The sequence below is a fragment of the Octopus bimaculoides genome, chromosome 1 (genome assembly GCF_046866305.1).
Source record: "Octopus bimaculoides isolate indiv1 chromosome 1, ASM4686630v1, whole genome shotgun sequence".
NCBI lineage: Eukaryota > Metazoa > Mollusca > Cephalopoda > Octopoda > Octopodidae > Octopus > Octopus bimaculoides.
Window position 1 is genome coordinate 88305220 of NC_142928.1, and position 17500 is coordinate 88322719.

The 17500-nt window shown below is 35.0% G+C and overlaps 1 protein-coding gene across 7 annotated transcripts in view; it reads left to right on the top strand.

The window, feature by feature from the left end:
- Positions 1–2829: 2829 nt before the first annotated feature.
- The window catches only part of LOC106883099 (protein Loquacious), a 54820-nt gene continuing 40149 nt past the window's right edge, over positions 2830–17500 (top strand). For 4 of the 7 annotated variants that reach the window (XR_016242182.1, XR_016242180.1, XM_052968080.2 and 1 more), the window contains exon 1: positions 2830–2883. The gene's annotated coding sequence lies outside the window, so the exon portion shown is untranslated. Of the gene's footprint in view, positions 2888–17500 lie in introns of all 7 variants that reach the window. The other 3 variants (XR_016242181.1, XM_089353543.1, XM_052968076.2) reach the window with 1 other exon arrangement.

Below are 17500 nucleotides of genomic sequence, written 5' to 3' on the forward strand. Positions count from 1 at the left end.
TGAAACTCAAAGCAGATAAAGCTATAGGATATTGGGCTAAAAATCCCTGGGATAGAAAATGTTGAAGGCTGCCCATGGGTATATATATAGATTGGAGCCTGGTGTTTAACGTCCGCTTTCCATGCTAGCATGGGTTGGACGATTTGACTGAGGACTGGTGAAACCGGATGGCAACACCAGGCTCCAGTCTAATTTGGCAGAGTTTCTACAGCTGGATGCCCTTCCTAACGCCAACCACTCAGAGTGTAGTGGGTGCTTTTACGTGTCACCCGCACGAAAACGGCCACGCTTGAAATGGTGTCTTTTATGTGCCACCCGCACAAGCCAGTCCAGGGGCACTGGCAACGATCTCGCTCGAAAATCCTACGGGAGCCAGTCAGGCGGTACTGGCAACGGCCACGCTCAAAATGGTGCATCTCATGTGCCACCCGCACAAGAACCAGTCCAGGGGCACTGGCAACGATCTTACTTGGCTTGCCGGGTCTTCTCACGCACAGCACATTTCCATATATATATTTACTTGGAGAATGGAGCAACAAATACAAGAAAAAGCATTTTCGTTGGACTAGATAGCCGTTGTTTTATTATGTGGAGCTTGTGAAATGAGTCAGTGTGGAGGTTTAGGTTATGTAATGAGTCATTTTGTATATTATGTCATAGTCACTTACGTATGTTTCGATCAAGCCCGTGGTTTGGCCGATCTCTTCAGAGTGTTGAAGGGTATATTCGAAGTTTGTGGTGTGCGAAATGTAGGAGAAGTAATTAGTGGGTGTAATATATGTGGTGGTGTGATAGTGGTGATAGGTAAATAGAGCCTTACGTTTTAGTTGTTGCGTTAGTCTTCTTGTAAGGAGATATAGGGTGGGTGCTATTTAAGAACATTTATATATATATATACACACACACACACACATAGATATAGGTATAAGTGCCAATGCATGAAACTCTCAGCTCTTGAGTCATTCTATTGCTTCTGCTAAATATTAATAAAAATATATATATCATGGGTGTGTGGTAAGAAATTTACTTCCCAGCCACATTGCTCAAAATTCAATCCCACTGCATGGTACCTTGGCAAGTGTCTTCTACTACAGCCTCGGGCCGACCATAACCTTGAGTTGACTTGGTAGATATAAACTGAAAGAAACCTATTGTGTACATATATATATATATATATATATATATATATATATATATATATATGTATGTATTGTGTGTCTTTGTGTCCATGTTTGTCCCCCGCTACCGCTTGACAACCAATGTTGGTGTGTCCATGTCCCCATAACTTAGTAGTTTAGCAAAAGAAACTGATAAAATAAGTACCAGACTTTAAGAAATAAGTCCTAGCTTTGACTTGTTTGATAAAAACCCTTCAAGGTGGTGCCCCAGCATGGCCGCAGCCAAATAACTGAAACAAGTAATAAAAGAAAATATATGTGTGTGTGTATCTATCTGCTATTTAATTCATCAAAAGTATTTCATATTATTAGTTATGGGAACTATAAAAAGAATAGATATTCAGAAAAGGTACTAAAAATATGTAAATTCTCTCTTACAAATACACCTGATAGAACATCTGAATTCTTAAGATTTATTCTTGTATTTTAAGCCAATAGCATGGCATAATGAATGTATGTAAATTTAACATTTGGATGAACTTTGAATATCTTAATTTAGGAAGACGTGTATAGGATTTCAATTAAGCAAAAAATTTTGAAACTACAAGAAGTCTTGAAAAAACACGTTCCTGAGTCATAACGGCATGCAATAGGTAGCTACATGGAATGGTCAGATTTGACAAAAGGAAATTTGTTTCTTAATATGGCAGTCCCATGTAAAAGCAATGTAGTGTATGAGGTCATGTAAGGTTCTATACAGGTCTAATATCCTAAAAAGTTGGCACTGCACTCAAGCAGATGGATCGTGATCAGGTCTTTGACATCTGCTGAAAAAAGCAGAGAATACTACATCAGGAATTTGGCCAAAGCGATCGAAGTATGCCTGAGTTGAGAGCAATGAAAGGTTATCTTCCTAATAGAAGAAATGAAAGTACTGCTGCACATTGCTAATTGTTATTTGACAGGGTATTATTGTGAATAAAAGAAGGAAAAGTGTGTATTGTAAGAAGGAAAGTACCTATTCACTCTTTGGTAGTATAAATGCAACCTGACGTTAGTCGAGTGATATTGTCAGACGTTGCCAAAGTCAGTGATCTCCAATTGACAGCTGATAAAGAGAATGTCCCGCAGCATAATCTGAATGGACATTATGATTGTGCACGTACACTTAGATAAAAATTAAGAGTATATATTATTTATATACACTCCTTTTTGTTTTAAATTTCCAAAGCATTTAATATAATATATAATGATTTTTGTATTTATAACTTTTTTTTTCTAAATAATTCATATGAAGCAGATCTGACTCTTATTTTTCTTTTCTTTCCATTAAGCTCAAAACAAAATTAAAAAAAACCCAGCGTAGAAGATTACGTGATTTTCAATAAAAATAATCACAACAATGATAATGCTTAATTAATAACAAAATTATGGATTTTGCTTTCCTGACATGAAATTAGCGAATAAAAGAATAGAAAGAATGACACCTGCGCTCGATGAACGTCAAAAACTGTTCTATGATATCGTTCATAGTTAATTGTTATGATGAAAAAATAAACATCATTTCAATATATATTTGCTTTTGGGTTTTGGGGCGTAAAAAATAATATTGTAACGTTCCTAGTTTTTTAATGGATTACACTTAATCGAAAATCATCGTCTCATAGAAGTTTGCAACTAATCATTCTAGTTTACGTCATCGGCCGTCTTTGTTGTAGTTGGGCAGTGAAGGACTGTGCACCCCTGGTAAACAGTGCTTGCTAAGGTAGGTAAGAGACTTTAAATTCATCCTTAAAATTACTAATATTCTATTGATAATTCTTCCTTCTCGTTTTGTTTTTAATTTCGATAATATCAAATTCTAATTGTCTTAAATATAAATTTTTTTATTATCTCTTCGTTAGATGTTATGACATTCTCTACAAGCCATGTGCTTGCACTTGAATGGGGAAAATGACTCCCACGTTCATAATTTTCTTTAACCTAATCTGTTTTTACAATTGATTATCTTATAAATTATAATGTCTTATTTTTTTAAAAATATATATTTCGGAAATATTTATATATCCGTTATCTAAATATGGCTCCAATATTTTAATTGCTAGTTTTTTTCTCTTTTTTATATAAGCAATAGATATACATATATATCTGTACAATGTCTTAAGTTATGCATAAGGTTACGATAAATCATTTCAGATTAAATTAGCTTTTAAATAGATAATAGCTATATATATATATATATATATATATATATATATATATATATATATATATTAAACACACATACAAAATATTAAAGCAGATGTTAAATGTGTGATGTATAAACACCTAATAGACAAAATTTTAACATATAATCGCTTAATGTTTTAATCCATAAAATATGTAAGAATTTTCATTCGGATAATTTTCGATCGTAGATATTTGTGACTGCATCCCTTTTGGCCTAAACTAATCGAACGACGTTAAGACGAATGGCCCTACGCTTCTTGATGTGTTCCGCTCCTGCAACACACGGCAATCAGTCATTGTTTCATCCCTTCGCTTTAATTCGGACAATTCTTTATCTGATTCATTTGATTTCATTCGATTATTTAAACTATTTTCCAATATTCGTAATTTTTATATATGAATAATTTTGTATCATAGTACTGTGACCTCAAATATATATACATACATATATATATATGTATATATGTATGTATGTATATATAAAATCGAGTTTGCGGTAATTATGTGTTAAAGAGGTTTTCTTAGCGAAAAGAAATTGTGAAATTTAAATTAATTTTATTTTAATTTTACTTAGAAAATAAGGGATTTTTAAATATAAATTCAAATGAAATATATAACGTTGTGTTTTAAATCAGTAACGATTTATACTAAATATTAATTATTAAATGTATAGAGGGGAGGAGTGCTTTATTTATGTATTTTATTTTAAAATGCAAGTCCATTTCCTTCTCTTTTAATTTTCGTGCGCCTAAATTGGAATAATTAACATCGCTTTTAAGAATTTCAAATTGCATTCGCCTGTTTTTGTCTTAGGGCGAAGACTCGTTTTAGAATGATTTCTAGTCATTATTACTGCCTCTATATTTGCAATACTGTTGTCCACGTTTTGCTTTATATCCCACTTCTTTACAGCCTGCTATCTTTTTTATGCACCACTTCCTCTACAATTTTCTCGTTTTTGAACGAAATGGAAACCGCTTTTTAACGAATTAAAGTAAATGAGTAATTTTTCACCCTCTTAAATAGCTTGTTAAAAGGAATAAATTTCTGGAATACCTATTGATGATGATAGCTGATTTATTTCTAGCGAAGGCTCAATAAAATTCATATTATAGAATATATTAACAAAAGATTTTGTGTATTTTTTTCACTAAACACGTTTTCTTTTAACAGCATGGTTTTCTTATATACTCAAACGATTTTAATTTTTTTCCTAATTTATAAATTTAAAAAACAAGGCATCACAACTATTATTGTTTTATATATATACATACATGCATATATATATATATATACACACACACACACACACACACACACACACATATATATATATATATATATATATATATATATATATATATATATTGCATACATGCATTATCGTCCAAATAGGATTGGCATTATCTAGCTATTCAATAAAATAAATGAATTCGTCGCTTGTGTATATGTATTTAAGTCATCTATATACTCTGCCACATATAATCAATCTTATTGTTTTCTTCAATTCATGGTTTCTACTGAAGCCACTTCATCTTCGATGAGAGATGAGTAAATATGTGAATGAATGCAGAATATCGATCTAAAGTCGGTGGCTTTCAGTAATCAGAGTTCGAGTATTCAAATAATTCTTGAAAATATTTTCCACAGTGCCATTTATGTCAACAGTCTTTGCTTTACACACCTTTTGTTTATACTGGTTTAATTTAATGCCATTTAAGTAAATATTTTTCTACGTTTTTAATGTAAAATTCAGTAGTGCTTCATTTTTTTATTTTTAGTTTAGCATTACATGAAATGATTTAGTAGATATTTTGAATCTGTATTGATCTAACTACCAATTAATAGATTTCACTGTTTTTATGATAATATATTTTTCCTACTATTCATAGTAAAGTAATTAACTCATGGAATATCTTGTCATCAAACACCCGCAAAAAAAAAAAAAAAAGATTAATTGCTACAATATGTATTGAGTAAATGTATGATGCTTTGGCTTCTGAAAATTCATAGACCTTAAAGATGAAATGTAAAATGAGAAAGAAAACAGTTAACCTCTTTTTGTAAATAATATCTTAGATAAAGTGTGAAAACAGTTTAGAAGTTGAAGAAGCATAACAAAGAAGGCTAGGACAAGACTGACAATTTTGCAAAAGCAATTGTGTATTCTGTATTAGATTGCATAAGGAAAATTCTGTTTCAAGTAGAGGCGCATTTTCCTATAAAATCTAAAGCGTCTTTTAAATTAAATAAATGTAGATAAGCTTCGTGTGATTAATGTGGTGAAATTTGGTGTCTAATGAAGAATTACATTGTAGTACTGAGTTTTATTGGGGTGAGGGACAGTCATTGAATTAAAGAAATTACATATGTTTTGTGCGAGATTTGGGTAAATTGACTGTTTTGTTAAGAACGAAGCGTCAGTTTTGGGTCGAAATGGTATACATGTGCCAATTTCTGAAAAACGAAGTCTGTTATGATTTAAGATGCAGAGAAATAGCGCGGCAGTATATCAGATAATGAAGGTTTAATAGGCAGATAACTTTCTTCTGAACATGGCCCTCTAAGATATTAAGTGATTGAAGGTCATGCACCTTCTCTGACGAACTGTCACTAACATTTATTGAGAAATACTTGAGAAAATAACTGAGAAATACTACAAATATAAAACAAATATTAATCTTTTTTGTTTTGTAAAGATCTCAATCATTAAGATTAATTTAACTGAGCTGTCATAATAATGTTTGTTAATTGATCAAGTAATATAATTCGTTTGTTTTTATTTACTCTTTTACTGATTGTAGTCTTTGAACCGTCCAACTAGGGCTCAATCTTGAAACGTTTTTAATCGATTGTATTTATCCCAATATTTATTTCAGTTTAGTACTTATTTTGCCGGTCTGTTAAAGGACATAAAGGATACATAACATTTGTTTTTTTTAGACTGATGTAAACATAAACATACACGCGCGCGCATACATGACAGGTTTCTGCACAGTTTCCATCTAATAAATTCCTCTTACAAGACGTTGCTCAACTTGAAGATGTACTAGAATACACTTGCGCAACTACTGTGAATCCTAGTTAAGATAACTTGGCCGTCACTATGCAGCAGAATATATCTTTAATTCTTACTGTCAATTTGGATATTAAACACTTTCTTTGATATCCAAATCTTCGAGAATTATTTAATATCAGTGACTGTTTATCAAAGGTGTAAAACATTGTTATTCCATGTTCTAAAGAAAGTCCCCTCCTAAAGAAACAATATAAATGATACTTTTTCTTATGACTAGTATGAACATAAACATTCACATACACTCAAACTTGACAGATTCCTACAATTTCATTGTCATCATTTTACGTCTACTTTGCCATGCTTGCTTTGGTCAGACAGAGTGTACTGATATAGATTTTCTGTGGCCAGATGTCCTTCCTGTCACTCACTCTAACCTGTTTCCAAGCAAGGTAATATTTCCCATGGCTAGGCATATTCTCACTGAATATTGGAAATTAATGATACTGCTTGTATGACAGTGACAATCATTTTTGCAACTAGTATGCAATGTCAAGGCAAGGAGACAAATACATACACATGATGGGCTTCTTTCAGTTTTCATCTACCAGGTCCACTCAAGGCTTTGGTTAACTTGTTGCTATAGACACTTGCCCAAGATGCTCTGCAGTGGGACTGAACTTAGACTCATGTGGTCTGGAACCAAATTCCTTAGCATACAACTATGCCTGCATCTATCCATTTACTAATTCCATTCACAAAAGCTATTGTTCAACTTGAAGCTGAAGTCAAGCATTGTCAGCCAAGGTAGCATATGGTGGGACCAAATCCCAAACCACTTGGTTTTGAAAGCTATGCTTCTAAGTTAAAGTGACTAGGAATAAAACTCACAATATACATGTGGTAGGTGAGCATTCCAAAGGCAGATTAACTACAAAGTTAGTTTTTGTATGTGGCAGATGTTCAGGTGCAATAAACACTGTAAACAAACAGGAAACAACTTCTATCTCATTCCAGGGAGAAAAACTAGAGGTAGTTGATAGCTTCCGCTATCTGGGTGACCAAGTTAGTAGTGGGGGTGGGTGCGCTGAAAGTGTAACCACTAGAATAAGAATAGCCTGGGCCAAGTTTAGAGAGCTCTTACCTCTGCTGGCGACAAAGGGACTCTCACTCAGGGTAAAAGGCAGACTGTATGACGCATGTGTACGAACAGCCATGCTACATGGCAGTGAAACATGGGCTGTGACTGCTGAGGACATGCGTAAGCTCGCAAGGAATGAAGCCAGTATGCTCCGCTGGATGTGTAATGTAAATGTGCATACCCGTCAGAGTGTAAGTATCTTGAGAGAGAAGCTGAACATAAGAAGTGTCAGTAGTGGTGTGCAAGAGAGACGATTGCGCTGGTTTGGACATGTGGTGAGAATGAATGAGGATAGCTGCATGAAAAAGTGCCACTCCCTAACAGTTGAGGGAACCCGTGGAAGAGGTAGGCCCAGGAAGACCTGGGCTGAGGTGGTGAGGCAAGACCTTCGAACATTGGGCCTCACCGAGGCGATGACTACTGACCGAGACCTTTGGAAATGTGCTGTGCGTGAGAAGACCCGGCAAGCCAAGTGAGATCATTGCCAGTGACCCTGGACTGGCTCTTGTGCGGGTGGCACATAAGATGTACCATCCTGAGCATGACCGTTGCCAGTACCGCCTGACTGGCCTTGTAGGGTTTTCGAGCGAGATCGTTGCCAGTGCCCCTGGACTGGCTCTTGTGCGGGTGGCACATAAAAGACACCATTTTGAGCGTGGCCGTTTTCGTGTGGGTGACACGTAAAAGCACCCACTACACTCTCTGAGTGGTTGGCGTTAGGAAGGGCATCCAGCTGTAGAAACTCTGCCAAATTAGATTGGAGCCTGGTGTAGCCATCCGGTTGCACCAGTCCTCAGTCAAATCGTCCAACCCATGCTAGCATGGAAAGCGGACATTAAACGATGATGATGATGATGATGATCATCATCATCGTTTAATGTCCGCTTTCCATGCTAGCATGGGTTGGACATCTCTCTCTCTCTCTCTCTCTCTCTCTCTCTCTCTCTCTCTCTCTCTCTCTCTCTATATATATATATATATATATATATATATATATATATATATATATATATATATATATATATATATAAGAGGAATGACCACTAAGTGGACATCCATTTTGCTAGAAGTAGGCCACCTATGATCTGACCACTAAGAAAAGATTGTTCTCAAGAAAATTCAGCAAACACCAGAACATAAGCGAGCTAGACAAATGAAAAGATACAACTTGCTCACTTACGTTCTGGTGTTCGTTGAATTTTCTTGAGAACAATCTTTTTTTAGTGGTCAGACCATAGGTGGTCTACTTCTAGCAAAATGGATGTCCACTTAGTGGTTATCCCTCTTTTATGTATGTAATACAGTTTTTCTGAATCTTCAGATTTTTTTCGATATGCTAGGCCACTGGTTTTAAATTGATATTAATCAAATTAATATTCAATTTTTCACCCTTATTATTTAAATTTTTATATATATATATATGTATTCTCAGGTGAATCTGTTCCTCTCTATTATGTAATGAACACGGTTATTAAATTGAGAAGAAAATCATTTGTTTAAAAATGTATTTTTCATGAAATGTGTGACTTCTCAGTTTACATTATTATTAGTTTTAGTCAAAATAAAGAAAATAAAACAAAAGATAACAGGCTTAACAGTCTTTATATCCACTCCTCACAAAACAAATGCTAAAGCACAAGCTGATAGTGCTCACAATAATGTTGTCATCTACATTTATATATCGACACAGGCAGACAGTCTTTTTGTGAAATGAGCTGCCATACACTCCAGAAAGTGAACAAAAAAAAACAATATTTTTTAGGAGAGTATTGTAGTTCGCTTGAAGCATTATGTATTGTTTGTAAAGAATAAAAAATTTAGAATGGTACAACAATATTTTTTAGATTGTGCAAATTTAAAATTAAGTGTACTCCACAAATACTCAACAAACTAATCTATCGTCAGGTTCTCTATACACCTATATTTCAGTATAACCACAAAACAATCTTAAGGTCTCTCATGAGAATCAGCTGAAAAGGTCATAGGCTGATCAAGATACTCTCATAGAATGTGACCAAATGAAGATTATTTTTCAACATAGTCTTCTTTATGGCCCACACATTTCTTACATTGGTATTTCAATACAATGTCATCACTGGAATACTGGTTCTTAGCCAAGTGATTTTTCATGTAGGGAAACAGATGATAGTCTGATGATGTCAAATCAGGAGAATATGGAGGGTGATTAGCCAGTTCAGTCACAGTCATGCACAGCAGCCATTGAAACCAAGGACTCATGTACTGGTGCATTGTCCTGTTGAAACTAGACCCCCTTTCATCAGTTTTCTTGGGTGTTTGGTCTTTGTAGCCTTTTGTAACTGCCTCAGCAAGTTGGAACAGTACTCTCCATTTATGGTGTGGCTCTTTTGAAGATAGTCATAAACACAATACCTTTTGTATCCCAAAAACTGAGTCCATCACCTTCCCTGCAGATAAAGTGACCTTTGCCTTCTTTTGAGCAGGTTAGGAGGGGTGCTTTCCACTGCATAGATTGTCTCTTTGTCTCTAGCTCAAAGTAATGAACCCAATACTCATCCTAGCTTAGGAAATGTTTAAGGGAACCAGCTGGATCTGCTTCAAACAACAACAGATTTCCACATGATGTAGTCAGTCTGGTACACTTTTGATCAGGTGTCAGAAGACATAGCACCCATCGAGCAGAACCTTCATCATGCTAAGTTCATTGTGCAGAAAATTCTCGACTCTTTCATGAGATATGCTAATAACATTGGCTATTTGATTTATAGTCAATCACTTGTCATCCATCATCATGTAATGAACATGATCAATGTTTTCCTCGGTGGTGGAAGTTGCAATACATCTAGACCATGTGTCATCTTCAAGACATTCCCTTCCCATCCTAAATTCAGCTACTGACTTTTGCACTGTTGATGAAGCTGGAGCATCATCTCCCAATGTAGCAACCATGTCAGCATAAATGTTTTTTCTGGAGGTACTTGATAACAGAACAATGCCAAACTTTGCCAATTTTTAAGAGAAATCACTACTAGTTACTTTTGAAGTATTCTTTGAACAGTCAAATGTGAGTTTTCCTGGAAAGAAACAATACAGTTACCAATAAGAAGAGTTGAAATGAATGCTTGCCAGAGTTCAGAACTCTAGCATCACTCCTTCATAGTCAGCCTACGAATATTTCAGCCCCCACCCCCCTTGAAATTATTTCTCTTACTGTTAACATTAGTTACACAAAAACAGTTTGGACAACATATAGATAGAATATACTTTCACTGCTAAATTACATTTGCTTACTACTGAAAAGGATACTGCTATGTGGTAGCTTGATCTGCTAGAAATGGCAACTAATACCCCTCGTTTACTAACCTGAATCAAAGCTCGTGAGATTCCCTACATCCTACATCTGGTATGTGGCTGTTACTACACATACAGACATCCTATACTGCATCCCTCAAAAAGGCAATCCAACTGATTGGCATGAAATTGCTAACCTATCTCTGGCCCACTGATAAACTGTATCCTCATTCATCTGACAGTGGACTCTGTTCTTTACCATTTCCTGATCCTTATTTCACCTTTATTCAGACTTATTTATTTCTCCTTCCATCACCCATATTATCTGTAGTCTAGTTCTCTATCCACAATATTTTCACACTTTTCCAGTTTTTTCATTTATTTTCAATGTTTTCATTTTTTCACCTTATCCTTCCTGTCTTGTTCTTAGGTACTTTTAACTTCTTTTGACTTAACTTCCCTTGATTTTTTCAGTTACAATATTTCCTCCTTTCCTTTTGTAACCTCTCCTACATTACCCTGTTATCTTTCTTTCTATACTATACCATAACCATGTTGCCTAAGAGACACCAGCACATTATTTAGTCATTACTTCCTCTCCAAAAGTCAGCTTTCTTGAATTCCTTCTCTGCTCATGTTTCTCTTGCAATCCCTCGCTAAATATTTCTAATCCTTCCCTGCCCTTGTATTTATTGCAGACATTGACCTATACATGTTCATACTGAACATCAACCGAATCAATCTCACCAGCCTGGGAAGTATTGCAAACATAATGGACATTTCCAATCCTTGTTTGATTAATATTTAAAAAAACAAAAAAATCTGCAGAGGATTAAAGCATAGATCTTTGTGTCTTGTCTCAAAGTTAGCAGGCAATTATTTCTAAAAACAAAAAGCAGTAGTTTCTTTTAAATTCATCATTTCTAAAGAAAAATGATGCAAATGTTATTTCTAAAATTGCTTCACATGTTTGTTTTTCAAGTACAGCACACAGCAAAAACATTCTTGTCACTTCAGATGCTAAGATTAACTATCTCCAGTGAGTTTCTGTGGACTTGCAGTTGGGTGGGTAAAATATTGGTGTTGATCAATATGGGGCTGTGTGGTAGGAAGCCTTCTTTAGGCAATGTTTCAATGATAGTTTGATAAAAACTGGTTTTGGAAGAAAGAAAGAGGTAAAGAGTATTATAAATATTGGAGCATTGATCAGAGATATAAATGGATGATGGTAATAATTGTTGCAAGGGGTGCAGAAAGGCAAAAGATTCAATTTCTGTGTCAGCTACTGGAGGAGTGCCAGGAGGAATGAGAGTTGTGAACAGAGAAATCACCAAGAGTGATAACTACAGATAGGAGTGCAGGTCTTACTGTGTGGTTAATATGTTTATTTCATAATCATAGTGTTCTGAGCCCAATCCTATCTGACCTATACATGTATATGTGTATATATATGAATATATAGCTTCCATCATAGCCAAAAGCTGACCAGTGTCAGAAGTTGTGTAAATGGGAATTGTACCAAAGCTTTTATATACAGACATATTTGTATATACATGTGTGTGTGTGTGTTTATACATACATATAGAGGTATAATCATATGTATTTAAGTATATATTGACATGTGCAAGTGTATATATTCATAAAAGTATACATAGTTGTGGATACATATTATTTTTTGGGGGAATGTTGGATCGTTGAAGCAGATGAACTATAAATAATAGTGAAAGATTTTGGATAGAAAACCTGAAGGCTATTATTTATAGCCTTATCTGCTTCAAGATCCAACATTCCAAAAAAAGAATTATTTCATGTTCTCTTGACGTTTCTAAATTCTTACGATTGCAACTGTACACATACATGTAGAAGTTTTATATATACATACATATGTGTGTGTTGAAGGAGGGGTTTTATATACACGCACATCCACACGTATATAAATATATAGCAAATTCTTATTTTCGAACTTAATAATTGAAACAAAGATCATGTATATCAACAGAAACTAGTAACAAAAGGGTTAAACATGAGAAATATTTCTCTCTTTCTTCTATCCCCATTTTTTAGCTATATTAAATCTTGGGACACATTCTAATGTTTCAGTTTTCACTTTGAAATGTGTGATGGTTGGAGAGAAGGGCATTTGGTCATAGAAAATAAGCCTCAACTTAACACATTCTGTTTGACTTAAGTGACCATGGGAAAGTGAATGTGAGCATGATCATACACACACACATACATGTGTGTATGTGTGTTTCACTATATCTTCGTCCCAACAAAAGCCTTGTGAGTGGGTTTAGTAGACAGAGACTTAAAGAAGTCCCTCGTGTGTATGTGTATATGTATGTATATTTATGTGTTTGTATGTCTATATATATATATATATATATATATATATATATATATATATATACCTATATATATAAGTGTAGGTATGTGTATATATGTATATGTATATGAAGTGGACAGTTAATGTGCTAGAAAAGAAGTGATCTTTTTCTAGCACATTAACTGTCGACTTAAGTGGCCTCTTTTATATACACAAGTATTATAATCCTTGTAGGATCTCAGAAAATTTGTTCTGAACCTTCTGATTCTTTTAATGTGCTGGTTTCCTGGTATTAAATTGATATTAATTAATATCAAATTTTTTACCCTATTATGTTAATTATATGTATATGTGTATATATATGTACATGTGTGTATTTGTGTATATATATATGCATATTTGTATATATATATATGTATAATTGTGTGTATGTATATGTATATATATATGTATGTATATATATATATATGTATATATATATGTATGTATATGTATGTATATATCTATGTATATATATATATATGTATATGTATGTGTATATATATATGTATATATCTATATATATGTGTATGTGTGTGTATATATATATGTATGTGTATATATATATATATACATGTGTGTATATATGTGTGTATATATATATGTATGTGTGTATATATATGTCGTTGTTGTTTAATGTCCGCTTTCCATGCTAGCATGGGTTGGACGATTTGACTGAGGACTGGTCAACCAGATGGCTACACTAGGCCCCAATCTGATTTGACAGAGTTTCTACAGCTGGATGCCCTTCCTAACACCAACCACTCAGAGAGTGTAGTGGGTGCTTTTACGTGTCACCCGCACGAAGGCCAGTCAGGTGGTACTGGCAACAGCCACGCTGAAAATGGTGTATTTTACGTGCCTGTCCATGATGGCATATGTATTTATATACGTGTATATATACATATATATATATGCATATATGTATATATGTATATATATATGCATATATGTATATATATATGTATGTATATATATATATGTATATGTATATATATGTATATATATATATATATATATATATATATATATATATCAGACTGGAGCCTGGTGTTGCCATCCGGTTTCACCAGTCCTCAGTCAAATCGTCCAACCCATGCTAGCATGGAAAGCGGACGTTAAACGATGATGATGATGATATACATATATGTATATACATATCATCATCATCATCATCATCGTTTAACGTCCGCTTTCCATGCTAGCATGGGTTGGACGATTTGACTGAGGACTGGTGAAACCGGATGGCAACACCAGGCTCCAATCTAATTTGGCAGAGTTTCTACAGCTGGATGCCCTTCCTAACGCCAACCACTCAGAGAGTGTAGTGGGTGCTTTTACGTGTCACCCGCACGAAAACGGCCACGCTCGAAATGGTGTCTTTTATGTGCCACCCGCACAAGCCAGTCCAGGGGCACTGGCAACGATCTCCCTCGAAAATCCTACGGGAGCCAGTCAGGCGGTACTGGCAACGGCCACGCTCAAAATGGTGCATCTCATGTGCCACCCGCACAAGAACCAGTCCAGGGGCACTGGCAACGATCTTACTTGGCTTGCCGGGTCTTCTCACGCACAGCACATTTCCAAAGGTCTCGGTCAGTAGTCATCGCCTCGGTGAGGCCCAATGTACAAAGGTCTTGCCTCACCACCTCAGCCCAGGTCTTCCTGGGCCTACCTCTTCCACGGGTTCCCTCAACTGTTAGGGTGTGGCACTTTTTCACGCAGCTATCCTCATCCATTCTCACCACATGTCCATACCAGCGCAATCGTCTCTCTTGCACACCACAACTGATGCTTCTAATGTTCAGCTTTTCTCTCAAGATACTTACACTCTGACGGGTATTCACATTGACATTACACATCCAACGGAGCATACTGTATATATATATATATATATATATATATATATATATATATATATATATACATATATGTATATATATATATATATATATATAGCATATATGTATATATATATATATACATATATGTATTTATATATATGCATATATGTATATTTATATATATATATGTATATATATCTATGCATATATGTATATGTTCATATGTATATATATATATATATATATATATATATATATATACATACATACATATATATGTATGTGTCTATGTATATATGTGTATGTATATATATATGTATATGTGTGTGTGTGTGTGTGTGTATATATATATATGTATATATGTATTTATCATCATCATCATTATCATTTAACGTCCGCTTTCCATGCTAGCATGGGTTGGACGATTTGACTGATGACTGGTGAAACCGGATGGCAACACCAGGCTCCAATCTGATTTGGCAGAGTTTCTACAGCTGGATGCCCTTCCTAACGCCAACCACTCAGAGAGTGTAGTGGGTGCTTTTTCGTGTCACCCGCATGAAGGCCAGTCAGGCGGTACTGGCAACAGCCACGCTCGAAATGGTGTATTTTATGTGCCACCCACACAAGAGCCAGTCCAGGGGCACTGGCAACGATCTCGCTCTGTACGTGTATATATGTATGTACGTGTATATACGTATATATGTATCTATGTATATATATATGTATGTATATATATGTATATATGCATGTATGTATATATCTATATATATATATATATAGATATATATATATATATACATCTATATACGCATGTATATATATATATGTATATCATCATCATCGTCGTTTAATGTCCGCTTTCCATGCTAGCATGGTTTGGACGATTTGACTGAGGACTGGTGGACCAGGTGGCAACACCAGGCTCCAATCTGATTTGGCAGAGTTTCTACAGCTGGATGCCCTTCGTAATGCCAACCACTCCGAGAGTGTAGTGGGTGCTTTTACGTGCCACCGGCACAAGGGCCAGTCAGGCGGGTACTGGCAACGGCCACGCTCGAAATGGTGTTTTACGTGCCACCTGCACAGGAGCCAGTCTATCGGCACTGGTAACGATCTCACTCGGTTGTCTTACTGGCAAAGGCCACGCTCGAAATGGTGTATTACGTGTCACCTGCACAGGAGCCAGTCCATCGGCACTGCCAACGATCTCGCTCAAATGCTTATATGTATATATGCATGTATATATATATATATGTATGCATGTATTTATATATATATATATATATATATATGCATATACATATGTACGTATATATATGTATGTATGTATATATGGTTGTATGTATGTATGTATGTATATATATAAATCTCACCCTTAACTGAAGAAATCTAACACTACTTTTGACCCAAATCATGCAAAATTCTAGGGGGTGTTCATAATGCCTACTCAAGTTTTTACCAAACTTAGTGTGCTGACTTAATGCAATGCAGAAGCAGTATATCTCAAATTTCAGCTTTCAAGTTTAATTTGTTTAGGAGTTATAGAGTTTTTAATTTGTTACCACTTGGGCCCTACTTTAGGAAATAAACTCTTCCTCTTCTTTTTATTTCTGTGACACTAAAGACTCTGACTATACTAACTGTTTTTGAAAATAGTAGGCTTATCCAAGTAGAGTATCTAAAATAATGTCTCATAAATGAAGTGCTCATGTCACTCAAAGAAACAAAAAGATCTGGCTGATGAATCTTGTGCAATTTCAAGACTTACATAGGAAAAGAAGACCTGTTCATCTAGAAGAGCATTCTTTGGGAAAGCAACTGCGGGATACCAATGAAATTTAAAATTGTCGGTTGCTACCTGTTCTTTGGAGGTACCATCAGAGGAAGGAAAGAAAGTAGAAAGGAAATTTTGAAATAAGTAACTTTTTTATGGCAAAAGAAATTAAATTTCACATATCCGTCAATTCAAAATGTACAAGCAAAAGTAGAAAAAGTGCTGAATACCTATGATAAATGTGTAAAACGAGGAAAATACGATTCATTGAAAGGAGTTTTTGACATCACAAAGGAAAACAGTGAATGCAAGGGACAGGTTAGATATGGAACTGAAAAGGCAGCCAGCTCCGAAACTATCCATCCATTCAAACGAAGAAAAGTGTCCTTAATGCCAACTTCAACCAGAGCAATTCCAGTATGATTGTCAATGTCTGAAGCAGAGACTGAAAGTGAATATGAAGAGACCAAAAAATCAGATGAAGAATCCACACAAACAAGGAAGAAGTATAGCAAAACTGGAACTGCTATCAACCCAAAAAGCAACAACAGTTATCTCAAGATGGAATCAATGTCGAGACTCCTTCCCAATCTGGTATTTACAGATCGACTATCAAAGAAGCTGTTAAAATGAAAATTAAGATAACACTACATTTGGAAAACTGGTCATTGTATTTTGATGGTAAACATATTGATGACCAAGAACACCAAGTGCTAGTTTTAAAGAATGAACAGAGAGAA